The 27,713-nt window shown below is 46.2% G+C and overlaps 1 long non-coding RNA gene and 1 pseudogene across 1 annotated transcript in view; both read right to left on the reverse strand.

Annotated features, from left to right (window-relative positions):
* LOC124788075 overlaps nt 1–27,713 on the reverse strand; it is a 997,098-nt gene that overhangs the window by 785,249 nt on the left and 184,136 nt on the right. The window lies entirely within an intron of this gene.
* LOC124790387 lies at nt 5,650–5,767 on the reverse strand (annotated as a pseudogene).

Below are 27,713 nucleotides of genomic sequence, written 5' to 3' on the forward strand. Positions count from 1 at the left end.
TTATATGGGCTAAACCGACCTCTTACCCTCCTTGCAGCTCGTCTCTCAATTCATTCGGAGTCTGCGACGAAGCAAACTTGACAATATATATAAATGGAAAAATATTTTAGAATGGGTTGCACGAGCGTCTTGTATGGGTTTTCATTTACTAATTACTTGGATTGTCCCAGAGACGCCCCACCAAATCCAAGACTTTCGTTCGTCTTCCCTAGTACCGATTTTACGTAATCGATCCATTTCATATCTTTCTTTAGTTTTACCCGTAAATGCTTATACGATGTTACGTGCTCGACAGTTTACCACCATCTTGTAATCAGAAAATACCTGGTTCTTCCTCTTTGTTACGAGCATTACCTTCGTTGACAGCGGTCCTGTCCTATGTACTGTGCTGTTGGAGCTTCCACATCAATTATTTGTGGTATTTAAGAGGGTGAAAGTCGATATGGAGTCCCAAAAAATAAGCCTGGTCTACACGTAACATTTTGTCGCTAGCCTTGCATCATTATGCCAGATTTCTCAAATAAAACATTACGTATGATAGGTATGATAGTGTTGCATGAACTGAATGAAGTCTGACCGAGTTCCAAAAGGCTGATGGGCTCGAGCTTTGTGTATATGCAGGGCTGCCGGCAATTGTGTGCATGTAGCACACGACAGTCTTGTTGTGGCTTGGCAAGACAGCCAAGCCACTAGGAGGAAGCCGAAAGGCACGCGTTTAAGCTCACGCAGGCTGGCGTGAGGTCTGGAACAGGTAAAGTAATTGAAACTAGCAAATAAAGTGCGTAGCTGCTGGAATACTTAACTTTAATCCATAATTGGAGAACATCGGTCTGACGGTACATTCATCACAAGATAAATAGCAATTGATAATGGCGCCTTGCTAGGTCGTAGCAAATGACGTAGCTGAAAGCTATGCTAACTATCGTCTCGGCAAATGAGAGCGTAATTTGTCAGTGAACCATCGCTAGCAAAGTCGGCTGTACAACTGGGGCGAGTGCTAGGACGTCTCTCTAGACCTGCCGTGTGGCGGCGCTCGGTCTGCAGTCACTGATAGTGGTGACACGCGGGTCCGACGTATACTAACGGACCGCGGCCGATTTAAAGGCTACCACCTAGCAAGTGTGGTGTCTGGCGGTGACACCACAAGTCTTATCGCTCAAACTTAGCTGTGCTGCCAGTCGACTCTCGGTGATGTCAGAGGTTCCAGCTGTCATTTTAGTGCGTGCAGTGGCGAAAGAAAATTGTAGGCTTGCGACTATGGACTGAAGAATTTTTCACGGAGTTCCTAGAGCTAAACCATGTAAGGACGCACAAGCTGTCGTCCTAAATGCAACAAAAAGTGCCGCAAGGGCTGGCTTTCTAAGTAATGATACAACCACATAAACACTGCAGCGATTCCCGAAAGGGCCGGCCGCGGTGGCCGAGCGGTTCTAGGCGCTTCAGTCCGGAACCGCGCGACTGCTACGGTCGCATGTTCGAATCCTGCCTCGGGCATGGATGTGTGTGATGTCCTTAGGTTAGTTAGGTTTAAGTAGTTCTAAGCTCTAGGGGACTGATGACCTCAGATGTTAAGTCCCGTAGTGCTCAGAGCCATTTGATTCCAGAAAGGCCTTTCGTATTGTAGAATAGTACAAGAGGCCAACGCTTGGTGTTTCGTTTTTCACGCTATAGGTGCCAACAAGTTGATCCACGGTGTCAACATCCCCTTTGTGTTCTTTGTAATGCTCCATTGCTTCTGGTTTCTTTTCATCACCAACTACAGTTCTTGATAAGTGAAAGGAGGAGACAAGTATAACTGCTGATGATTTCTTCGGTACATAAGATACTAGTGATATGGAATCAGAAAATCCAAAACAGATGAATTTACTTCTCTTGAACTATGTGGCTGCATCTCCTTAGCAATTTCAGTCTTGTTTTTCCTTAAAGTTCCAACATAGGAGGTTTTCACTGCCAGCATTTCCCTCGCTATGGGTATTCCACAGAAAAAATTGTCAGCTACAGTACTGCGGCCGTTATTGAACCATTTTGCATTTAGATCTTTTACGACTGTGGAAGCCTGATTTCACTTCTCTCTGTTGGCCAGGTTGTTTTCCCAAGTCAATCCGTCCATTCAGTGGAAATGCATTTCTAGAGTAGCAAGCCCACCATATTTTATACCATATTTAGCAGGCTTGCTTTTCATATATTGTCGAAATGTACATTTCCCTCTCAACGCAACAAGCTGTTCATCAATAGTTATGCCAAAGCCTGGACTGTCTATGGAAGAAAGCCATGAAATTATCATTCCCAAAGGCCTCCAAGTGCAGCTAATTTATCATGGGTTCTGTGACCTGCCCCTGTTTCTTTATTGTCAAACCTGAGAAAACGTGTGATAGCTTGAAAACTTTTCAGACGTATTATTGCCCTGAAAATAGACCTACCATGTTTCTCGGTTCACTGTCCTTCCTCCCTGATCTGTAGACTCCAGAAGCTATAAACTAACCAATGTGAGCCTCTGATTCTTCCCCATCTAGTTCCCTCGACACCTTAGGCTTACTATAATGATAATCCTCATTCCACTTTCTGTACGCATGCCTGGCATCTCTGTTAGTTTTCCTTACCACAACAGATATTAGTTCTGGGGTAATTAGGAGCTTTAGGGCTTGCTTACGGCTTTCGGACCAGGGTTATCCCGAATTATATTTTGAGATGGAGTTTGGGCTTAGTTGGAGGTTTTTGTACCAAATCATTCAATTTTTTCCCGTGAAATAATCTTTCATATTGTTGTCATTACTTACTATTACATCATCATTACTATGAATGACGTCGTCTTCATTATCTTTCTCTTCCTCTTCCGTTACTTTACTGCCGTCCTCCTCTTCACTATCTGACAGCAAGTGCTCACCGTAATTTAGGTCAGAAACACGTTCACTATCGACATCAGCCTAATTCCACATCTGAAGAAGAATCTTGTAGGCCTCTTCTGACCGAACAAGTTTTCCAGCAACCCTAAACAAAAAATTAATCTCGTACTTAAATTCTAAGTTACCAGACAATAGTTTTCCTTACGATTCAGACAATTTTCATAATTTTTGACTTACGTACGTCGTAATGAAAGACAATTCTTTCTTTTTATGAATAGTACCATACGTATATGAAGAACTGTAAGATTTGGAAACAAATACTGAGCTTATCTAATAAAGCCGGCCATCATCTCCTTCTTTCACATCAACAATACTGTCTGAAGCACGACGAATGAGTGCCGATTCCAATAATTGTTAACAAGCTCTGCCAACTTCAGCCATTTGCTGGTAACACTGAGTCAATTAAACCAGCTGGGTTCTCCGAAGACGACAAGTACTCACACCCGTTGATTGCTAAACTAAGCCGTCAAAAACTAAAGAAATAGTTACGTAATGGCATTTTTGTATAGTGGTCATTTAGATCAGAACTACACGAGAGAGATGTCCAGGAAAGCGGAGGGAGAGTGTAGCTGCGCGATTTGTGTCAGTCTTGTCGTCAGTCTTGTATGGTCACAGAAGACTGACGACAAAATGTTAACGTGTAGACCAGGTGTAAGTCGGGCAACAGTACTGGAAGGAAACGACGGCGGCGTTCTTCAAACAAGACTAAACGTCCAACTTGATCCGGAATCTGAACGCAAAGTACCGCCTACTGTGTAAGTGAGGCGAAGTGCGAGGAACGCGTCGGGTCGGGCGCACAGAGAGAGCGGCGGCGCTAAAAGTGTCCCGCGGCGGCCATTATTCCGGGCGGCGGCGCGCGGCGTCCTGGCGAAGGTCGCCGGCGGCGGCGATAAGGCGGGGTGTTTGACACTTTGTCCTTCCCGCGGCCGCCGTCAACAATGCGCGGTCAAGGTCGCCGCCCACGCCGATATCGTCGCCGGGTCGCGACCCGCCCGTCTGTCACGTGCAGCCTCCCAGCTCTGCTAGGGGTCCCGCGGAATGGGGGTCAGTCGCGCTGCTGCCTCTGCAGTGTCTGACGTCGGCTTTCCACAGGCAACATTTCTTAAAAAGTGGGTGCCCCCACCATCATTCGCGTACCACAGCATACGTGTGGAAATATCCTACAAGCACACTGTCGTCCAGCTTCCGCGGAAGCTGCAAAAGTTCAAAGGCGTTTAACTTTCTTGCACGAAGCGCTTCCCCCAACACCGTCTACGAGCTTCAGCAACTGACACTTGGTGGATCTGCATTCATTCTGCTCTCGTCCGTTGGACAGCATACGTATTGAAACGCTTGTTTATGTACGTGAAAAAGTAATGTCGTTCGTGTACAAATAAATAAATACTTTGTAAAATGGCGCAATTTTGTTTAAACCGTGCGATAGGAGCCTCACTCATTCCGCAATCACTTACTTGCAATAAAATAACAACACCGTCTGAAGTGACATATGGACTTGAGAAATATGTAACACAGAGTGCGGTCTTGCTAAGGTTCATTTTGCAGAACAGTCAATATTCTAAAAGAATTTTTTTAAATTTCAGTATAGTGGAAATAATTTTTTGTTTCAGTCAATAAGTGTAAAGACGGGTAATGGAAATATAAAGTTTATTTGTGCCTTTAGGGACTTAAAGCTACTTTCGACCCTAATTAAAATCAGATGTAAATATCACAGTTTTCGTACTTGTGCAATCGCTGAGTAATGACCGTACCGCACAGTAGTAGAAAGTTTCGTTACAAAAGTAAGTACCTTATCGGTAAAGTAAACGTTGTTACCCGACGTTTCAAAATTAATATTGGGGTTTTAAGGCTTTGTCCCATTTATTACATTTTACTTACAATTATAAATAATACATCAAATGGAACAGCATATACCTTTGCGCATGTGCACTGTTTCCTGTGTCTTCCGTCAGAAAGCAGTAGCAGTAAGGATGGCTACTATGGACGAGTCCCTGACAGATCCCGTGGGCTGGGCGCAACTCCTCCGCTAGTATACTGCAACCAGTCGCGTTACGCGATTCTTTGAACGTCTCTTCGGCAACGTCTCAGTGTTGCCGTAGCTCCTATACACGGCTGTTGTTTTCATCTGCAACCGTCTGCGCTTCGTAGATTAAAGCAGCAGCGGTGCCGACTGTCAGGCATCAAGTTACGCCGAACAGTGAACAACAAGGTTTTTTGGGACTGATCTGTTCTTACAGTGCAACGTGCGTTCCGTACCAGTTTTACAGTTTGCAAGGACTGAATCTGTTCTTACAGTGCAACGCGCGTTCCGTAGTTAAGTTTCATTGTAATCCTCCAAAGGATAATAACATCCTTAGATGATTTCATCACTACAAAGACACCCGCTGTCTTTGCAAAGGGAAGAGTACGGGACGACCAGGAGTAACTGAAGAACATACTGAACGAGTGAGGAGTCTTTCACGTGTAGCTTCAAGAAATCGATTTGCAAGGCTACTTGTGAATCAGCAGTTCCAGTAACGTCTGTCTGGATACTTCTAAAAAAGAAAAAAGCACTCTGTCTTCAGGCCACAAGTGGCCCATCGGGACCATCCGACCGAAGTGTCATCCTCAGTGGGGATGCGGATAGGAGGGGCGTGTGGTCAGCATACCGCTCTCCCGGTAGTTACGACGGTTTTCTTTGACCGGAGCCGCTACTATTCGGTCGAGAAGCTCCTCAATTGGCATCACGAGGCAGACTGCACCCAGAAAAAGGCAACAGCGCATGGCGGCCTGGACGGTCACCCACCCAAGTGCCGGCCACACCCGACAGCGCTTAACTTCGGTGATCTCACGGGAACCGGTGTATCCACTGCGGCAAGGCCGTTGCACAGAGACTTCTAAGAAAACGCTTAAAATTACTTCCTTATCCTTTGTATCTGTTACAAGCTCTAAAGCCTACAGACTATGTGTAAACCAAACGTTGCTGCACGACGATGAAGATTTTCAGTGTCGTGTCGTCTTCAGTGATGAATTGACATTTCACCTAAGTGGAAATGTGAAGACACGTAATGTGCGTATCTGCGGGTAACAAATCCCCACGATATGGTGCGGATGGGAGACTCGCCAAAATTAAATGTTTTTTGTGCCACATTCCGGTGGAACACTTATGGGCCTTTCTTTTTCCGTGAAGCAACTGTAATTGGTGTTTCTTGTCTTAATGCGCTAGGACTATGGCTCTTTCCTCAACTGCAAGAAGCTATACCACAGAACTTGGCAGCACGATGGTGCGATGCCTCACTAATGTAGCTCAGTACACGATTGGTTGAACGACGCAGTACCCGACCGCTAGCTTGGCCGCAAGCGACCGGATGACTCGATATCGTTTCGCACGGCCTCCGCGTTCACCCGACCTGACGTGATTTTCACGTTTGAGGATTCGTAAAGGATCAAGTGTACGTACCTCCGCTGCCAACTTAAGAAACAGGACTGAAGCAGTCGTTTCAACAATTACTCCGGACACACTGATCAGGGTCTAAGAAGAACTCGCCTCTCGACTCGATGTGTACCGTGTGACGAATGGTGCTCACACTGAACACTTCTAAGAAAAACTGTTTGGAGTTGCTCTTTCATTTGATGTAGTATTTACAATTGTAAGCTGAATGTAATAAATGTCACGCAGCCTTAAAACCCCGACTTTCTTTTAAAGATGCGTATTTACAACATCTGTGACCTTTCAGAATCTTGAAAAACTCTAAAAATAAAAACAAAGCAGAACTGTTGAGACAAAATACAATTTTTTTTTGGTCATCAGTCTACTGACTGGTTTGATGCGGCCCGCCACGAATTCCTTTCCTGTGCTAACCTCTTCATCTCAGAGTAGCGCTTGCAACCTACGTCCTCAATTATTTGCTTGACGTATTCCAATCTCTTGTCTTCTTCTACAGTTTTTGCCCTCTACAGCTCCCTCTAGTACCATGGAAGTCATTCTCTCATGTCTTAGCAGATGTCCTATCATCCTGTCCCTTCTCCTTATCAGTGCTTTCCACATATTCCTTTCCTCTCCGATTCTGCGTAGAACCTCCTCATTCCTTACCTTATCAGTCCACCTAATTTTCAACATTCGTCTATAGCACCACATTTCAAATGCTTCGATTCTCTTCTGTTCCGGTTTTCCTACAGTCCATTTTTCACTAGCATACAATGCTGTACTCCAGACGTACATCCTCAGAAATTTCTCCCTCAAATTAAGGCCGGTATTTGATATTAGTGGACTTCTCTTGGCCAGAAATGCCTTTTTTGCCATAGCGAGCCGGCCGGTGTGGCCGTGCGGTTAAAGGCGCTTCAGTCTGGGACCGCGTGACCGCTACGGTCGCAGGTTCGAATCCTGCCTCGGGCATGGATGTGTGTGATGTCCTTAGGTTAGTTAGGTTTAATTAGTTCTAAGTTCTAGGCGACTGATGACCTCAGAAGTTGAGTCGCATAGTGCTCAGAGCCATTTGAACCATTTGCCATAGCGAGTCTGCTTTTGATGTCCTCCTTGGTCCCTCCGTCATTGGTTATTTTACTGCCTAGGTAGCAGAATTCCTTAACTTACAATACTTCACATAAAAATGAGCTCTTCTGGATGCGATATGTGTATTCCGGCCAGTTGCCAGATATCGCTATGTTCCTTGTAACTTAATGCGAGCTGGCACAGCATATCGCATACGTGTATTAGACATTGGTATGGAGCCTGAAATTTGGGCCGGCCGGAGTGGCCGAGCGGTTCTAGGCGCTTCAGTCTGGAACCGCGCGACCGCTACCGTCGCAGGTTCGAATCCTGCCTCGGGCATGGATGTGTGTGTCGTCCTTAGGTTGGTTAGGTTTAAGTAGTTCTGAGTTCTATCCCCTGATGACCTCAGATGAAAAGTCCCATAGTGCTCAGAACCATTTGAACCTGAAATTTGTCTCAAAAGAAATGCAAAATTGATTTTACTCATTCGAATATGATTTTCGAACGAAGCTTCGTCCTCGACTTATAGTTAGCATATTCGATGTCCTCGAATGATTCGTACTAGCTACCCATTCCCGTACCTAATACTTGGGGGTCCGTTTTTTCATCGTAAACGTCACCGTAAGCTCTTCGGCCGAAAGCTGCGCAAATATGTTTCGTAAGAATAAACTGAAAGGCGCTTAAGTACCTTTTCCAGCTTCAGCGTGTAGAAATTTGGTAAATTCTGGTAAGATCCAATGGGACCAAATTGCTGAGGTCATCGTCCCTAGACTTACACACTACTACTTAAACTAACTTACGCTATGGACAACACACACACCCATGCCCGAGGGAGGACTCGAACCTCCGACGGGGGGAGCCGCGCGGACCGCGACAAGCCGCATCAGACCTCGCGGCTACTCCGCGCGGCCAGCGTGTGGAAAGCTACCTTCCACACAAGAGTAGTGGTGGGATGCCCATAAAAGTAATTCATGCTTCCGGAAGCTGATTTGATGCTTAACGCCGTCGCAACACCATCAACGTCCCCGCGACAGTAACTTGGATAAGGTGTCGTCAAGATGTGTCGGAAGGTGTCCCAGGTTTGAACCGTCGGCGCATCCACATCTTCCAACTGCCAGCAGCCAATTAGATCTAGTCTTCCTCCAGATTCCTTGCCGTGAGTATCTCTGGACGACTATAGTTGCCCATCCCCAAACCACAATGGGGCTGATCTTCAGTTTCGATATTCCTTCATTCAGCATCGTCCGTAGCAACTCTCTGCAACGATGAAGTTTGGCATAATCACACTGAAGCTCACAGCGACCCAGTGTTCAATGTTTGTTTTTTTCTTTATCTTGCGGTCGGCTCTGATCTACGATGGCCGGCCGGAGTGGCCGTGCGGTTCTAGGCGCTATAGTCTGGAACCGAACGACCGTTACGGTCGCAGGTTCGAATCCTGCCTCGGGCATGGATGTGTGTGATGTCCTTAGGTTAGTTAGGTTTAAGTAGTTCTAAATTCTAGGCGACTGATGACCTCAGATGTTAAGTCCCATAGTGCTCAGAGCCATTTGAACCATTTTGATCTATGATGTCATCATCAGATGCGTCTGTCTTCTTAAACAAACATGAAACTTGGCTAAGAGTTTCAAGTTTTCTTGCCCATGCTTTACCTAACACACGAACGTCAACCCCTACACACACGAAATTAATTAAACATCCTGAATAACAACCGCTTGGCTGCGCTAGTAAATAATTTATTTAATGACCGGTTCCGTAGTCTAGAAGCCACATCTCTAGGTTAAATTAGGACTAGCGTTAGCTACAATTGTGGTCGAATCACAGTTAAAATCAACAGTGAGAAACAGAGCAAATTACTTACATGGTGAATCGTGACATTAAAGTTGCAACTCGGACGGGACTCAATATTTCTTATCTATGAATAAATGATGAAATTAGCGGATCAGGTAAGCGTCAAGTATGGGCCCACGGATCCTCAAGCGTTCCTTAAATATTTTTTTAAAAACAACTACAAGAACCGTCAAGAAATATCGTTCTGACGTCATGCGATAAAAGACCAACAGTGGACTAGAAGACAGTCAAAAATTAAAAACACCTACCATGAATCCGAAACAGACGACGATAGGCCTAATGTAACCGTTAACCATTAGATATAGGGGCACAATCCATTCAGAGTGCCTAAAAGGAAAATGTGGGAAGTACGAGCAGGAACCCACTTCGTAATAAAAATAATATAAAGACGATATCTGATGGGGAAATTTTTGTGGAAGTGACATACTATAAATACATCAGACCGCAATGCATACCGATGCATGCGAGAAAGCCAGTTATGGAGAGGTAAGCCGTGTAGGGGGCAGAAATCTATGCATGTGCATTGGGGCAATATGACCTATAGAAATTCGCGTGGCGTGGTCTCATTCGTAGACCAAAAATTGTTAGGATCCTACCCAGAGCAACATATCAGAATAATTACAGGTGACAAAGATCATGAGCAAAAAATTATACGATTTGTCATTTGTTAATTATGCACCTACTGAGAATAATATCGGCAATAATCACTACGCATCAACGATTCTTTGAGGCGCGCTTGCTTGAGCATTTTGTAAGAAATAAGTGATAAGTCAAAATATTACTGCACGTTTTAATGAACAACGGTAACATATTGCGTAAATAGTACAGACCTGGCTAAAAACACTTTGTTACACAATCTGTGTACACAGAAATCCAATTAAGTACGTTAGAGGATTTCCGGGGTTTAGACAGCGTCATTCATTATCTGAAACGAAAGCGTCATTGACCTTTTACTGTGAGTGAATTAATATTATTTCAATTCGTCTGACCTCTGCCTTTCTTGTTTTAAATTTGTCCAATAGTTTCTTCACTCCATAAATATTTAGAACAAGGACAAAGCGTTAGAGGCTAACAAGTGTGTGGAAATGTGTAAATGTGTGCTAAGGACTTGGGGCCATTTAGCAGCATACAAGCTTTCCAATTTTAGGGCCAACATTGACTGAACCAGGAAATTTTTTTGTCAGGGCCATAGCGTTCTATTAATAATCACTCCCCACTCTCCTTGAAAATTTCCAACAGTCGAAACGTGAAACGTGCGTGGAATGTCAAGCGTCTTTGCAGGTAGGCTGGAAAAAATCAGTCAATAGGAAGAACTGAACCGCTTAGTGACAAAAAAGTTATATCTGCAGTACATAAACGTGAGAAATATTTCTGTATGGATCGTGTTCCATTCAAGGAAACTCAGCTGAGAGGCCACGTGCATTTTCCGTGACGCCAGCCTACGCCGGAATGTTCGAGAAGGATGCTAAAATAACGTCTGGCGCTGTCTTCAACAGTGGACGACAAAAAACTGAAGGAATAAAATTTGTCACACTGACGAAAACACTGGTTAAAGCGCACAATAAGACCTTCATTAGTTTTTTTTATGTATGGTGAGAATTTTAAATCGCAGCCGCAACATTATTGCAGAGTGTTAACTCGGAGTTGAAAAACGACAACGTAAGGAATCAGCCATAAGCTTCTGGAAAGAACCATTTCAGTATTTGCCAGAAATGCTGGTTGGAAAAAGCGCGAGAGAAGTGACTCGGTACAGCTAGGCCCGGATTAAAACTCGATTTCTCCGGTTCGTAACGCTACACTGCGTCAAACTGGTAACTGGGTATCCCTTTGGGGAAAAATATCCCACCTTTCTTTTTCTTAGCAGAACACGTACTGTAACGTGGAAAAAACTTTACTGCGTCAGCCTTTTAACAACGCTGTCATAATACGGTTCTACACTGCAGCTGTTTTTAAATTGCACGTTTCAGCTGGGATTGATGCACTACCAAAGCATCGAGAAGCATACGTATAATACACGGCATAGAACTGTTATTATTTGATACTGTGGAGCAATCAGGGAAAAAGAATATTACGCGAGTTGCGTTTTAAGACCAGTAGTATGCTAACTTCCATCGATAATGTGGAATATAATTTGTAATACGGTTTTCAGTAAGATCACAAACACTGCGGGAATTTAGTGATGAGTTGTATTGCTCTTAAACGGAAAACTGCTCCCAAAAATGAGACTTTTATCGTGACTGCTTGCTCAGCTACACATATCACTTTGTTGAATCAGACTTCCAGAGGGCTTAACGCTATTCTCATGTTATTTCAAATACACCGTTACTAATTTCAACCCTGCACCGACGTTGCTGTATGTGCACATTCTGTACATCCGAAGTCCTCTATAATCCGCCATGAACATACTGTCTCCTTCTTCTCCATCAAAGTTCTTGTGCAAGCCCCCTCTCCCCTTCCTCCAGCGACCATTCTGTTAACTGTTCTGGGATATTTAGCTGTTATCCCACCATTCTGGCCTACCTTCTGGTAAGGATTGTATTCAGACTTCTATCATAACATATTAGAACACACCCTTATTTCATACCGCATTTGTCCATTAATTACCAGTTGCCCTCAGGGACACCAAATTTTAGAAATACGAAGCATCCGATTTGTAACAAACTAACTGCTACTATTCACTTACAGATAACTGTTCTAATTTAGATACCATTTGTTTGTTTCATTCCATCGTCAAATAAGTTACATAAAAAAAACTGTGCTTGTTGTTGATGTGGTCTTCAGACCGAAGATTGGTTTGAAACAGTTCTGCTCGCTACCCTATCCTGTGCTAGACCTCTTCATCTCCGAATAACTAATGCAACCGAATAATTATTGCAACCTCCATCCATTTGAATCTGCTTACTCTTGGTCTTCTTCTACAATTTTTACCCCTAACACTTGCCACCAGTACTGAATTGCTGATTCCTTGATGTCTCAGAGTATGTCCTATCAACCGACCCTTCTTTTTGTCACATTATGCCACAAATTTCTTTTCTCCCCCATTCTATTCAGTGCCTCCTCATCAGTTACTCGATCTACCTACGTAATCTTCAGGATTCTTCTGTAGCACAACATTTCAAAGGCCTCTGTTCTCGCCTTGTCTGAACTGCTTATCGTCCACGTTTCACCTCCGTACTTGGTTGTACCCCCAGACAAAAACGTTCAGGGAAAACTTCCTGATACTTCACCTTTATATTCGACGTTAACAAACATCACTTCTTCAGAAACGTTTTTCTTGCCATTGCCAGTCTACATTTTATATGCTCTCTTCTTCGGACACTTCCCAAACAGCAACACTCATCTACAACTTTTTGTGTCTCGTTTTCTACTCTACTTCCCTCAGTACCACATGATTTAACTCGACTACATTTCATTATAATTGTTTTGCTTTTTTTGATGTTCGTCTTGTATCCTTATTTCAAGACATTGTCCATTCCGATGAAATTCTCTTCCGAGTTCTTTCCTGTCGCAGACAGAGTTACAATGTCATCGACAAACCTCACAGTTTGTATTTCTTCTCCCCGAATTTTTAACTCCTCCTCTCTATTTATTTTGTTTCCTTTGCTACTTGCTCAGTGTTGAATAACGTCAGGTATAGGCTACAAGCCTGTGTCCCACTCTTCTCAATCGCTGCTTCCCTCTCGTGCCCTTACACTCTCATAACTGCCATCTGGTTTCTGGCTCCCTGTACTTTACTTCTGCTGCTCTCAGAACTTCAAAGAGCGTATTCGAGAACTATAATTTACATTTAAAATATCCCTTAAGGTCAGTATAAGAAACCGAGTTTCCAGGTAACTCAATGTTCATAACGCTATGTTTGAACTTCCGATTTTACTTCTAGTTTGCGAGATTTTTTGTCAGTTGCGACTAAAACGTATTAATCTGTTCTCAGCTCGGCATTTCCAGTAGTATTTTAGGAAACTCTTGGCCACATGCCGAATCACTTCTCATTTCCACCAAATACTCTTATCTACACGTGTTTGCAAGTCACGGGGTTGCTGCTTCTTTGTGAAGCTGGTTTATTCAAAGACCTCAAGCAGAAGATGAACAGCTTTGCCGATGCCTGTGATCCTGAGATTAAATATATCGAGGAGAACCATTACGATCTGTTTTTGTAGCAATTACTCTATCCAACTAAGCGATAGAGGTATGCCCCTGGACTCGCGTTCGGGAGGATTCAGATTCTCGCCCGAACAATCTAATTTAGATTTTCCTGGATTATTCTTCTTCATTTGTAAGCCAATACATGATCTCAGCAATTTCGTTAGTCCAGACTCGGATTCTTCACTTCTGCTTATCTGCTTCTCCCCACGTCTTCTTTCTTCCCGCCCATCCTCTGTGGTGTTTATTCGTACGTCCACTACTATATTTTTCCTAGTTTGTATTTCTTTGTTTATTTTCCCCAGTTTATATTTCTTTGTTTAGCTACATATTATTGGGCAAATATCAGTATAATTTTCTTGAACAGCTTTCGTAATAGTGTGTAAAAGTAGAAGGGGTAAAATAATGGAAGTAGACGGAGAGGAGTGTGTGTGTGTGATAGAGAGAGAGAGAGAGAGAGAGAGAGAGAGAGAGTGAGAGAAAGTTTAGGAGCCCTACAAGCAAGGAAAATGGTATGTCGCGAAAAATACAATAAAACATTTTTCGGGTTGTTTTATAGCTTCAGTTAGTTCGACTGATTATAGCTGTTTTTAAAATTGTTTGTATTTTAGCAGTGCCTGGTAGAACAAGACCCTGAAGAACGTCGCTTGCAGCAGGAACCGAAACGTCTTTGACAATGTGGTCACAAACCCAGAAAAAATTTACTGAATGTGACAATGATCTAGAAGCCTACGTTTGTATTTAGTGCGAAGACACTTCAGAAACAAGTTTCACAAAGATCCACCAACTGCCAACTACTGAGCGAGGTGGTGCAGTGGTTAGCACACTGGACTCGCATTCGGGAGGACGACGGTTCAATCCCGCGTCCGGCCATCCTGATTTAGGTTTTCCGTGATTTCCCTAAATCTCTCCAGGCAAATGCCGAGATGGTTCCGTTGAAAGGGCACGGCCGACTTTCATCCCCGTCCTTACCTAATCCGATGAGACCGATGACCTCGCTGTTTGGTCTCTTCTCCCAACCAACCAACCAACTGCCAACTCCATTCGACGATGACACGCGCAGTTTAAAGCGGTTCGGGATGCCTCCGCAAGGGGAAATCAAAGGGTCGGCCTGCAGTGAGTGAAGTAATGCTTGACCGTGTGCGAGCAAGTTTCGCACGTTGCCTACAGAAGTCGACCAACAGTGCAAGCTTCCGCTACCAACAAACTTACGAGAACTACAAGCTCGGATCAACAGTGCTTCTGAACAGCAGCCGTTGTCGGAAGAACTTGAAACGTTTTCGTCTTTTTTCGTCTGTCTGCGAAGTCCTCCGACAATATGTCAAATAATGTTGGTTTTGTGGTCTGCTGTTACCTTAACTCTGCATGTTTGTCACGGCTGCTAAGTCGTCCTTTAACCCAGGACGCCAATTCTCACGGTCTTACTACTACGTGGAATGAATGTTAATTCTGCACACTCATGTACGCTGAAGAGCCAAAGAAGTTGGTACACCTACCTGACATCGAGTAAGGCCCCCGCGAGCATGCTGAAGTGCTGCAACACGACGTCGCATGGACTCGACTAATGTCTGAAGTAGTGATGGAGGGAACTGACACCATGAATCCTGCAGGGCTGACCATAAATCCCTACGAGTACGAGGGGGTGGAGATCTCTTCTGAACAGCACGTTGCAAGACATTCCAGATATGCTCAATAATGTTCACGACTGGGGCGTTTAGTGGCCAGCGGAAGTGTTTAAACTCGGAAGAGTATTCCTAGAGCCACTCAGCAGCAATTCTGGACGTGTGAAGTGTCGCATTGTCCTGCTGGAATTGTCCAAGTCCGTCGGAATGCACAATGGACATGAATGGACGCTGGTGATCAGACAGAATGCTTACGTACATATTACCTGTCAGAGTCGTATTCAGACGTATCAGGGGTCCCATATCACTCCATCTGCACGCGTCCCACACCATTACAGAGCCTCCACCTGCTTGAACAGTCCCCTGATGACATGCAAGGTACATGGATTCATGAGGTTGTCTTCATACCCGTACACGTCCATCCGCTCGATTCAATTTGACATGAGACTCATCCGACCAAGCAACATGTTTCCAGTCATCAAAAGTCCGATGTCGGTGTTGACGGGCCCAGGCGAGGCGTAAAGGATTATGTCGTGCAATCATCAAAGAGTACACGGGTGGGCCTTCGGCTCCGAAAGCCCATATCGATGACGTTTCGTCGAATGGTTCGCACGCTGGCACTTGTTGATGGCCCAACATTCAAATCTGCGCCGGCCGGAGTGGCCGAGCGGTTCTAGGCCCTTCTGTCTGGAACCGCGCGACCGCTACGGTCGCAGGTTCGAATCCTGCCTCGGGCATGGATGTGTGTGATGTCCTTAGGGTAGTTAGGTTTAAGTAGTTCTAAGTTCTAGGGGACTGATGACCTCAGATGTTAAGTCCCATAGTGCTCAGAGCCATTTGCACCATTTGAATTCAAATCTGCAGCAATTTGCGGAAGGGTTGCACTTCTGTCACGTTGAACGATTGTTTTCAGTCGTCGTTGGTCCCATTCTTGCAAGATCTTTTTCCGGCCGCAGCGATGTCGGTGATTCAATGTTTTACCGGATTCCTGATATTCACGGTACATTCGTGAAATGGTCGTACAGTTAAGTACCCTCTTCATAGCTACCTCGGAGGTGCTGTGTTCCATCGCTCGTGCGCCGACTGTAACATCACGTTCATACTCACTTAAGTCTTGATAACCTGCCACTGTAGGAGCAAATCTTTGGAACTGCTTCAGTCATACAGAGTAACCTTGTACACGTATCTATAAAAAGAGGTCGAGTCTGTGGCGCTCATCTCGTGAACGGGCTTCTGACCAGGAAAGATCCCCCGTACTCAATCGGAAGCAGACTGGGTGGACCTGATTCCATCCCGGACCGCAAGAAGCGAAGAAAATTTCCCACCCTTATTCGGAATTGAGCCTGGATGTCCAGGGCATGAGCCCGGGTCTTACCCTTTGGACCACATGTAACGAAATTTTTTACGTCTCTAACGCTATTCAGATACAATTTATTTTCTCCAAATGGAGATTTGCACTTCCGAAAAAAAAAAAACAAGGTACGTCTATTGCGTGAGACAGCTTTAGCGGCCTGCCTGACCCGACCTGAGGTCGAATAGGATACAGAGTCAAGTTCCAGGCCGGCGGGAAGTGAGTCAGAGCGTGTGTGCGGTGCTGTGCTGAGCGGAGGAAGGACGCGCGGCGCGGCTGTGACCTCGCGGCTATTTGGAGGACGCGCCGCAGCAGCAGCCGGCGTGTGGCGCTATACGCGCACCGGAAGGGCCGTCTGCTGCGGCTGCGGCGGGGAGAGAGGGTTGGCCGGGTGTGCCGGCAGTTACGCAACAGCCCGCAGCAGCTGAATGGGCGCTCGCTACGCACGCCCGCCACCACCGTGCGCTCCCGGACACCTCACACACGCAAGCCTCAACGCAGCTTACCCAGTGTTGCAATAACATGCAGTTAGTTGAATATAAATGCAAATCAATGCGACCGGCCGCTTACGAAATGTTTGTTTATTTCTTTTAACTAATTATCGAGCCTCTTTACACATCCTAGTGCTAAAGCACGTGCATATAAACCGGAAGGTCGCGGGCTCGAATCTCGGTCGGTCCACGTATTTTTGTCCGATCTTCTCTTGACCTCTCAACCATGTAATGGTTCGCCAGTAACGACAATACTTCGAATTCCAAATAGATCCCCTTCCCCAGTTTCGTTTTGGTAATGTGCAGCTGGAGGCAACCATAAGAAACGCCCTTGTTGATAGAAAGCGTCGCTTTTTTCTCATTACAAACAAAATTATTTTTTTAAAAATCGCAATGTTTCGTGCCCGATACAGCAATCCCAAATTAGTCTAGTGCGATATTTGTTCTATATGTACGTTTCAACAGCGACAGTAAAACGCGAAGAGTAACAACTAAACTACTCAGGCAGCGACTGAGCACCCCCCCCCCCCACCCCCCCCCCCCCCCCCCCCAGCACGGTTGTAGAAGTCTGCACGCGTACGGGCACGTAAAATTTCGCTTTGAAAATAATTCTGTTCGTAACGGGAAAAAAACCTACGTTTCCCGCCCTCACAGGCCGTAACATGAAGACGCGAGAAGCTGTACTTGTTTGGCCTGACTCCAGCTGCACATTGCAAAAAAACAAAATAGGTACCTGCCGAAACAGTAGAGACAATGCGCCTGACGACTCTTAATTGTATATTGTGAAACGTTATGGCCCCATAAAAATACCTGCCGATTTATCCTCATTAAAAATAATATGCTGTGTTCTCGTTTCTCGGAACTTTTCAATCGAATCGCAAATCGTCTTCAGAGAAGGCATGCAGAAGTTACGTATTGATTGGGTGCTACAGACTGTTGCTCTGTGAGAAACAGGTAGGAAACACTTCAACGTATCGCTTTACGGCAAGCTGTGGAAAAAAATGGTTCAAATGGCTCTGAGAACTATGGGACTCAACATCTTAGGTCATCAGTCCCCTAGAACTTAGAACTACTTAAACGTAACTAACCTAAGGACATCACACACACCCGTGCCCGTGGCAGGATTCGAACCTGCGACCGTAGCGGTCGCGCGGTTCCAGACTGAAGCGCCTAGAACCGCTCGGCCACAGCAGCCGGCGTAAACAGCTTTGTCTCACCTGAAGATGAGCCCTCAAAGATTCTAAAATTAGGTAATGGTAATTAACAAATAATTCATAAGCGACTTGTTGCAGTTAAACCTCCTCATCTATGAGTAGCACTTGCAACATACGTCTTCGGTTATTTCCTGGATGTATTCGAATCTCTGCTTTCCTCTACAGTTTTTATCCACTATAGCTTCCTCTAGTATCATGGGGGTTATTTCCTAATATCTTGACAGATGGCCTATCATTCTGTTCCTTCTTCTGATTGGTGTTTTCCACATATTTCTTTCCTCTCCGATTCCGCGCAGAACCTCCTCAATCCTTACCTTATCAGTCCACCTAATTTTCAACATTCGTCTGTAGCATCACATCTCATATGCTTCTGTTCTCTTCTGTTCCGTTTTTCCCACGGCCTATGTTTCAATACCATACAGTGCTGTGCTCCAAACATTTACTCATGTTCAGAAAAACACCTTGAACTACTAGAGCTACGACGTTCATGTTTACAGGACATGTACGTTAGTACGTTCTGCAGAAAAGATTAGCATTTCAGTCACCTCAGTTCAGCATCGTGTCCTGTTGCCTCGTCGGCACCGGGTCCGCAATGGGCCCTGATAACTTGTTCCATGCGTGATGGCATCGACGCATATAAGGCAGGAATGGCGTCCTTTGGTATAGCCATCCATGCTGTATTCACCTGATTCTAAAGTTCATCTGTGGCGCTTGGCATCGGGTTACAGCTCTGCACCCGTCGTTTCACCGTATCCCACAGATTTCCGATTTTCAACAAGTGTGGTGATCTGGCGGGCCAGGCAAAAGGCTGAAATCCTGTGACACCAAGACGGTACGTGTTCGTGCAGCAGCATGTGGTCGTACATTGATTTATTGAAAAATAGCGTCTGCGGTATTGTGCAGAACGGGTACGGCTACGGATCGCAGGATGTCGCATTCACGTTGGTCACACTCATCACAGTGCCCTGGACACGAACCAATTGTGATTTGTGATTGTACCCAATAGCACCTCATATCATAAGGCCTTGAGATGGTGCTGGATGCCTTGTACGTATGCAGTCACTGGGATGCAGCTCCCCTTGTCTGTGGCGAACCAAGATCACTTTCAAACAAACAGAACCTGGATTCATCCGAATACACTACTTGATGCAATTCCTGTCCCCAGTGATGTCGTTCCATACCATTGACATCTAGCACGTTTCCGCACATTTGTCAAAGGTATGCGGAGGAGTGGACGACGCGCACGTAACCCATGCCGTAATGAACGGCGGCGAACTGTCACCCCTGATAGTGTACGATTTGTTACATTGTCCAATTATTGCGTCAGCAGAGCCGAGGAGGGCGCAGATCTTTCCCGCAATGCCGTTCGGATGAAATGTCTTTCTTCACGGGGCGAGGGGGGGGTGGCGAGGGGGTTGGTGCGATTTGACACATCTCGCCTTGTTCTACTGCCTTCACTACACTGCCGAAACACTTGGTTCCCACACATTCTCTCATACCAGTAATGCTCTCTCAATCTCACTGATTTGACGGTACGCTTTGCGCATACATCTGCGAGGCATCCTGCACGTCTGCTCAAGTCAAACTGATCCACTACCTTCGGCTGACAGCGACAACGATAGCCACAGGCACATTTTACCGGTAGGCGGTGTTGCGCCGCGATATCGATGTTGACCTTGAAACTGCTGACCGACATGCTTCAAATGCTAATCATTTCTGCAGAACGTACTGATGTACATGTCCTGTGATTGTGAACGTCCTACCCTAGTCGTTCAAGGTGTTGTTTTTTTTTCTGAACACAAGTGTACATTCTCAGAAATGTGTTTGAGACTAGTAGACTCCTCTTGGCCAGGAATGCCTTTTTTGCCATTGCTAGTCTGCTTTTGATGTCCTCCTTGCTCAGTCCGTCACTGGTTATATTGCTGCCTACGTAGCATATTTCTTTAACGTTAGTTACTTCATGATCACCAATTCTGATGTTAACTTCCTTGCTGTTCCCATTTCTGCTACTCGTCATTACTTTCGTCTTTCTTCGATTTACTCTCAATGCGTATTCTGTACTCATTAGTCATTACACTGTTCATTCCATTCAGCAGGTCAAGTAATTCTTCTTCACCTTCATTGAGGAGAGCGATGTCATCAGCGGCCGGCCGGAGTGGCCGAACGGCACTAGGCGCTACAGTCTGGAGCAGCGCGACCGCTATGGTCGCAGGTTCGAATCCTGTCTCGGGCATGGAGGTGTGTGATATCCTTAGGTTAGTAAGGTTTAAGTAGTTCTAAGTTCTAGGGGACTGGTGACCTCAGAAGTTAAGTCGCATAGTGCTCAGAGCCATTTGAAGAATTTTTTGTCATCAGCGAATCGTATCGCTGATATCCTTTCACCCTGAACATTAATTCCACTCCTACAGCTTTCTTTTACTTCCACCATTGCTTCTTCGATGTACAGATTGAACAGTAGGAGAAAAAGACTACATCCCTGTCTGACACTCTTTCACCCGTGCACATCGTTCTTGGTCTTCAACTGTTATTATTCCCTCTTGGCTCTCGTACATGTTATATATCAACCGTCTCTCCGTATAGCTTACCCCTATTTTCCTTAACGTCTTGCATCATTTGACATTGTCAAACGTTTTTTCCAGGTTCACAAATTCTATGAACGTGTTTTGAATTTCTTTCAGTCTTGCTTCCATTATCAACTGCAACGTCAGAATTGCCTCTATGGTGCCTTTACCTTTCCTAAAGCAAAACTAATCGTCATCTAACAAATTCTCAATTTTCTTTTCCACTCTTTGGTGTATCATTCTTGTTAGCAACTTGGATGCATGAATTGTTAAGCTGATTGTCCGATAAATCTCGCACTTGTCAGCTCTTGTAATCTTTGGGATTGCGTCGATTATATTTTTCCGAAAGTCAGATGCTATAACGCCAGACTCATACATTCTACACACCAACGTGAATAGTCATTTTGTTGTCACTTCACCCTATGTCCGCCCCCGGTAGTTGAGTGCCTGATAGTCTGCCTTCGGCGGTGCTACGGCACGAACGTCTGTTTACGTCCCTGCCGGAGAAGTTCGCGCTCGCGCAGTTGTTTACCTCTTCGGCGTACTCGCGCGTTTAGACGACTCGATATAGAATGGCACATGCATACCGAAAGTCGACTCTCAAGATTAGTTTTTCGAATGAATATGCGAGACCGAAAGCCCACGAAATAGAAAGGTTCCTACGAGACGAAGTTAAACTTGACTACAACGAACTTATCGGAATCCACCTCTCCATAGTGAGCAGTGTCGTTTACGTCAAGCTGATTAACGATGCAGTATGTGACTGAATCATCCGAGATACTGCCGGCCGCAGTGGCCATGCGGTTCTAGGCGCTGTAGTCCGGAACCGCGCGACTGCTACGGTCGCAGGTTCGAATCCTGCCTCGGGCATGGATGTGTGTGATGTCCTTAGTTAGGTTTAAGTAGTTCTAAGTTCTAGGGGACTGATGACCTCAGATGTTAAGTCCCATAGTGCTTGAACCAGCCATCCGAGATACTAAACATGGACTCAAATTTCGTCACTGATGGACATGTTGGAGAAGTAACTATTGATCACGCAGGACTGGGCTTACGAAACATACGTATTTTCGAACTTCCCTTCGAGGTTCCGTCTGACTTGGTCGTTGTCGCCTTACGCCCATATGGAAGAGTGCTTAGCCACGTTGAAGAAAAATGGTCCAACTTCATGACTTACCCCGTTCTCAATGGGGTGCGTCAAATCAGAATAGAACTGACACAACATGTACCCTCGTACTTGTTCATCGGCGGATGCAGAGCTATAGTCATCTACGATGGACAACCCAAAACACGCTCAGGCTGCGGGAAAGAGGGCCACGTCCGTTCCGAATGTATGCAGTGGAGGATAGTGCAAGTTCCAAACGGCGAACCTGTGCCTCCGTCCACGTTGACGCCGCTGCCACTAACGTATGCGGACGCATTTCGAACAGATTCCATCCCGAAGAATGACCAGCTACAGAATCCTGACAGTTTACGGCAACCGACTGCAGCAGAGACCGCCTCCAGTGACGAAACGACGCACACTTCTGTCGCTCCGGCGCCGACGACGCCTTTAACCGAGCGGAAAGGATCGGTAGGGGGTATGGAAATCGATCCTGCGGTTGTGCCGACAGCTGCTTTCGTCCCTGGGCACCGGGAGTCACTTCCGCACTCGGATACGGAGGTGCACACGCGCAAACAACGATCGCCGAAGCGCCACAAGAAACGACGGCTAGCGCCGTCGGATACCTGCTTACTGCAGTCCACGTCAGACTGACTTGGGTGTAACGTTGATACAGTGCATCCGGATGCGCAACGGGAGGTTCTACCTCCCACACAGCAGTACGACGCGAATCATCTAGACAGGGGTTGAAAACAGACACACCGGACGGAAAGCCGACGGAAGGAGTCCCTCCACCCCCTGGAGCAACGCCATCGCCTTCGATCGGCCAGGCCGGAGAAACACGGCGGGAGCTGGACCTCCAGCACAGGAACTGGGCCGACGAATCCGATACTGACCCACAGACCGACGACGCACCCGCAATGGCGAGTGCTGCGTCCACCGGATGTTAACCACACAGAAGATGCAGACTGACGCACAGACAGCATGTCACCGGGCAGCAGCACACAAATCAACATAAGCGTTCATGTGCGCTTGACGCACTGAGGAACAGCGGCAGGCATATCGAACAGCCTCTATTAATATTAATACGATCAGAACGCCTGTCAAATTGCAATTATTACGAGGCATGTTGCATGCGTCAGACGTCGACATCGTTCTGCTGCAGGAAGTACGTGTTGAGAGCTTCCCCAACCTCTATGAGTACGATACATACATTACACCTACTACCGACGGCGGCAGCGGAACATTGATACTTCTACGTAGCGGCATAGTAGCCGAGGACGTGGTGTACCTGCCATCAGCGCGAGGACCGGCGCTCACAGTGCTGGGAGTACGGATCGTTAACATTTGCACACCGTCGGGGTCCGACAGACGGCGCGACCGATCCCGATTTTACGCAGAGGAGATTGCAAAACTATTCTTCGGTCGGTATGAAGATGTCTTATTTGGAGGCGACTTCAACTGCGTCCTCCCACCAAAAGATCAACACCCACGTTATACTTCATGCCCGGAGCTGCGGCAACTCATACAGGACATGAATCTCATTGATACATGGGAGACGATACATGGCGATAGACGTGGATACACCTACGTCACGAGTCACTCTGCAAGTCGTGTCGATCGCATTTACGTAACACGTCGTCTCGAACCTGCGATCCTCGCTGCGGAATTGTGGCCTGTCGCCTTTTCAGATCACATAGCATATATATGCACGGTCTCCCTGAGTCGTCAACAAGTGTGGAGGAGTCGCAGTGTTTGGAAACTGAATATAGCACAACTCAGGGAACCTGAGTGCAGACGCTTAATCGAAGACACTTGGAACATGTGTGAACGACGCGTCCCGACATATCCGACGACCTTGCAGTGGTGGCTGGAATGCGTTAAGCCTGCATTGCAACGAGCGTTAATTGCATACGGAAGAGAGCAGATGATGTGGAGGCGACACACGACGGAATTTTATTTCACGATGCTCCGCGAACTTTCTGTACAAACACCTTCACAGGAGCGTCGTGCCGGTATAAAACGAGCACAGGCCCAATTAATTTCCATAAGGCGCCGCCGTCTGGAGGGTGTCGCAATCCGTGCAAGGGCCTTTGAACGAGTCCGTGGAGAATCACCGTCGATGTATTACGTTATCAGAGAAAAACAACGTAGCCGCAGAACCTTAATACAGACGGTCGTACTGCCAGATGGACGCCGCATGACAACGCAAAAAGACACTGCCATCGCTTTTGTGGAACACTACGGTCATCTCTATGAAGAAGCGGAACACGATCAGGTAGCCTTTCATGAGGTCCGACGAACGCTCTCCGCGTGTCTCGATGAGACGGCTAACCTGGAGTTAACAGGTGAAGTCACAGTGGACGACGTAATGGAAGCGATTGATAAGGGAGCGTCGCACAAATCGCCGGGGCCCGACGGGTTTCTGTTAGAGTTTTATCGTACATTTAAAGATCTCATGACTCCACGATGGACTGCCATGTACTGCGAATTGATGTCTCCCAACGTGCCTCTTCCACCCTCCTTCGTGGAAGGAATGATCATCCCCATCCACAAAGCATCTGGTGGCACAGGGATACAGGCCTACCGGCCACTGACCCTTCTTAATTGCGACTACAAGATCTACGCCAGGATACTTGCAGCACGCTTTAAACGCGTAATACGCCAAGTGATATCACTCGACCAAACCCAGCTAGGAGGAGATAGCAATATACAAACGGCACTCAGCGACTACCGCGATGTTATCGCACTGGCATCAACATGTCGTCTCCGGGGTTTATTGGTATCGACAGACTTCGATCGCGCATTTGACAGGCTGAATCATGCTTATCTCACGGACGTGATGACGAAAATGAAGTTTCCGGAAAGTTTTGTCACCGTAGTCATGAGACTACTCCACGGAGCCGCATCCAAAGTGCTCATCAATGGACGCTTGGTGGGGCCCATCACCATCTCACGATCGGTCAGACAAGGGTGCCCGCTGTCAACGATATTATATGCCATCGCCGTCGAGCCGCTGCTCTGCGGGCTCCGGAATCGACTCCAAGGAATGACTATAAGGCACAACAAGTTTATATGCAGAACATACGCGGATGACCTAGTGTTTTTAGCACGGTCAGGCGACGAGGCAAGAGTGGCCTTGCATTGGATTAATTTGTATTGTATGGCTACGGGAAGTTGCCTGAACATGGCAAAGTCGGGAGCGATGAACATCGGGAGAGGACTCCCGACAGGAAGTGTAGCACCATTACAGCCGATCAACAAGATGAAATGCCTAGGAATTATCTTCACTACAGACGTTCGACGCACGGCGGCACTGAGTGACAGACATCTTCTGCAAACAATTAGTGCGAGTGTCCGAAGTCACAGGTTAAGGACACTGGATATGATACAACGGGTCACCTTTGCTAACACTTATCTAGCTTCTCGCATCCCCCACCTGGTGGTGTTGGCCCGCCGAATCCTGGCGGCACTAGGATATTTTGTGAGCACAGGTCTGCTTTTTAAGGTAGGATACGAAACCCTCACCCTTCCTCGTAGTCGTGGAGGTCTTGGACTAGTCCACGTACGCGACCGAGCAGTGGCTATTTATGTAACCACAATGATAAAGATGTGGTCACGCCACCAGACAAGTCTGACGGGCACCTTGATAGACGAACTCGCTCCACCTTCTCGTTCGGCTGCGGTAGCGGTGTCTCACATCTCACCATCGCTTGCCCATATGCGAACCTTTTTTGTGGAACACAGTTATGTACATATGGAACTACCGACTACCAGGACGGCAACGGCACGTGATATATATCACATCTTGACTCGACGACGGCCGAATAATGCCTTAGAGCGCCGACAACCAACAGTTACGTGGTCAGTGGTATGGCGTACAGTGCACCACCCACACCTTGATACGGGAACGCGCGCACTGTGGTATCAGGTGGTAAATGGGAAATACGTGACTCGTTCCAGGTTGCATACAATTCGTATGGCGGACGAGCCATTGTGTCCGCAGTGCAATGTTATAGACACAGAGGAGCATCGCCTGATATGCGGACCTTCGGCGGACGTATGGTGTTTGGTCAAAAAAATGATCGCCTTCCTCCTTCGGGTGGGGCCGCAAACAATAGAACCACGCATACTACTTCTACCAGATAGGACATATTATTCCCGAACAAAGACAAACGCAGTGACTTGGATTCGAGGTTTGACTGTGCGTTATCTTTTCCGAGACGGCAGTAAGAATGTGCTCGACTTTTGGGCCTTACTACAGGAACATCACTCACAGCTTATGAGACATCCGAGATATCGAACATATTACGCAAATTTTTTAGGGAGTGCCTTGCTTGATCCCCCACCCAGTTGGGGTGTCCCGGGTAGGAGAATGTAATTATTGCCTATAAGTATCAGAACAAGAAAGGACCAGGACAGTGGAGAGGATCCACAACCACACGTGAAGACGTACCCGACACCAACGCGAGGTATAACGGGATTAGCGAGGTACGCGCCCAAAAGAGGAACGTAGACCGTTATTGTTTTGTACTGACAGAAGCAGGATTTTTTTTTCACTATTATTTTAAAAAAAAGGTCCACTTATTTACGTTTCCCAGAAAAATTTTATTTTATAAAAGTCATCGTCTTATATATTAAAAAAAATGCTAGACGCAGTTTATGTTTGTTATTGTTCCACCATTCTGCATTAAAAAAAGTCCACTTATTTACGTTTCCCAGCAATATTTTATTTTATAAGGTCATCGTCTTATATAAAAAAATGCTAGCAGCAGTTTATGTTTGTTATTGTTACTCCATTATGTACAAAAAAAAAAGTGGTCAGCACGACAGGATGTCAATCCAAAGGGCCAGGGTTCGATTCCCGGCTGGGTCGGAGATTTATTCCGCTCAGGGACTGGGTGTTGTGTTGTCCTAATCATCATCATTTCATCCCCATCGACGCGCAAGTCGCCGAAGTGGCGTCACATCGAAAGACTTGCACCCGGCGAACGGTCTACCCGACGGGAGGCCCTCGTCACACGACATTATTACTTCACCCAATGATTTTAGAAATTCTGGCAGAATGTCACCTAGTCCTTCTGCCTTATTTGCTCTTAAGTCTTCCAAAGCTGCTTTGAATTCTGATTCTAATACTGGATTCCCTGCCTCTTCTAAATCGACCCCTGTTTCTTCTTCTACCAGATCCGACAAATCTTTCCTCCTCATAGAGTCCGCTCTCTCCTCTGCAGTTAACAGTGGAATTCCCGTTGCACTGGTAATGTTGCCACCATTGCTTTTAATTTCACCCAAGTTTGTTTTTGTGGTGACGATACTCAGGACTCCAGAGAATACCGCACCACAATCGGTAAGCCGCGCTCGAAACACTGCTAGCGCAGCAGCTGTACGGGTTGGCAGTACGAACTATACCGAGATCCGCCAGAGGCTGCAGCTGCCAACCCATGGGCATCACGTGTGTGGATACCGATTGGTCGATGCCTCGTTAGCTACAGGAGCACTTTGGCTACGGCGGACGGTTCTCTTCAGTGCGCCGAGTTGTAGCGGGACTTTGAATTTCGCCGCGCTACACTCGTTCCCTCAGATATAAATTATACCGTCGCAGCTGTATGAGCGCTCGACGGCGGAGAAAATATATAAGAAAATGAAGGTACTAAAATTGTAACTCTTTTTGTTTTCTACCTGCTTTTGTCTCTCGAGAGCGGAAGCTTAACTTACTTATTAGCTAGTCTTGGTCGGATTAAGACGAAAAAAACTTATTGATGTGCGGACGTATTGTGGAAGTTTGTATGAAATTCGGATGTTGGAAGCAGTAACGTAAAATACATTGCATTTAATATCAAGACAGTTTTTGTATACATTAGTAATTCCTGGACAATGAAATTTATTGCAAGATTTCGGGGCAGCTACGACTTTTCACGCAGAAATGAAGCAGGAGATTTTTGGAGAACAAGACCTGGACGCCGCACGAGAGAAGACATGTTAACATGGTAAAGGATGAACTCTTATCTAAGCCATT

This window comes from Schistocerca piceifrons, chromosome 3 (genome assembly GCF_021461385.2).
Source record: "Schistocerca piceifrons isolate TAMUIC-IGC-003096 chromosome 3, iqSchPice1.1, whole genome shotgun sequence".
NCBI classification, from domain to species: Eukaryota; Metazoa; Arthropoda; class Insecta; order Orthoptera; family Acrididae; genus Schistocerca; species Schistocerca piceifrons.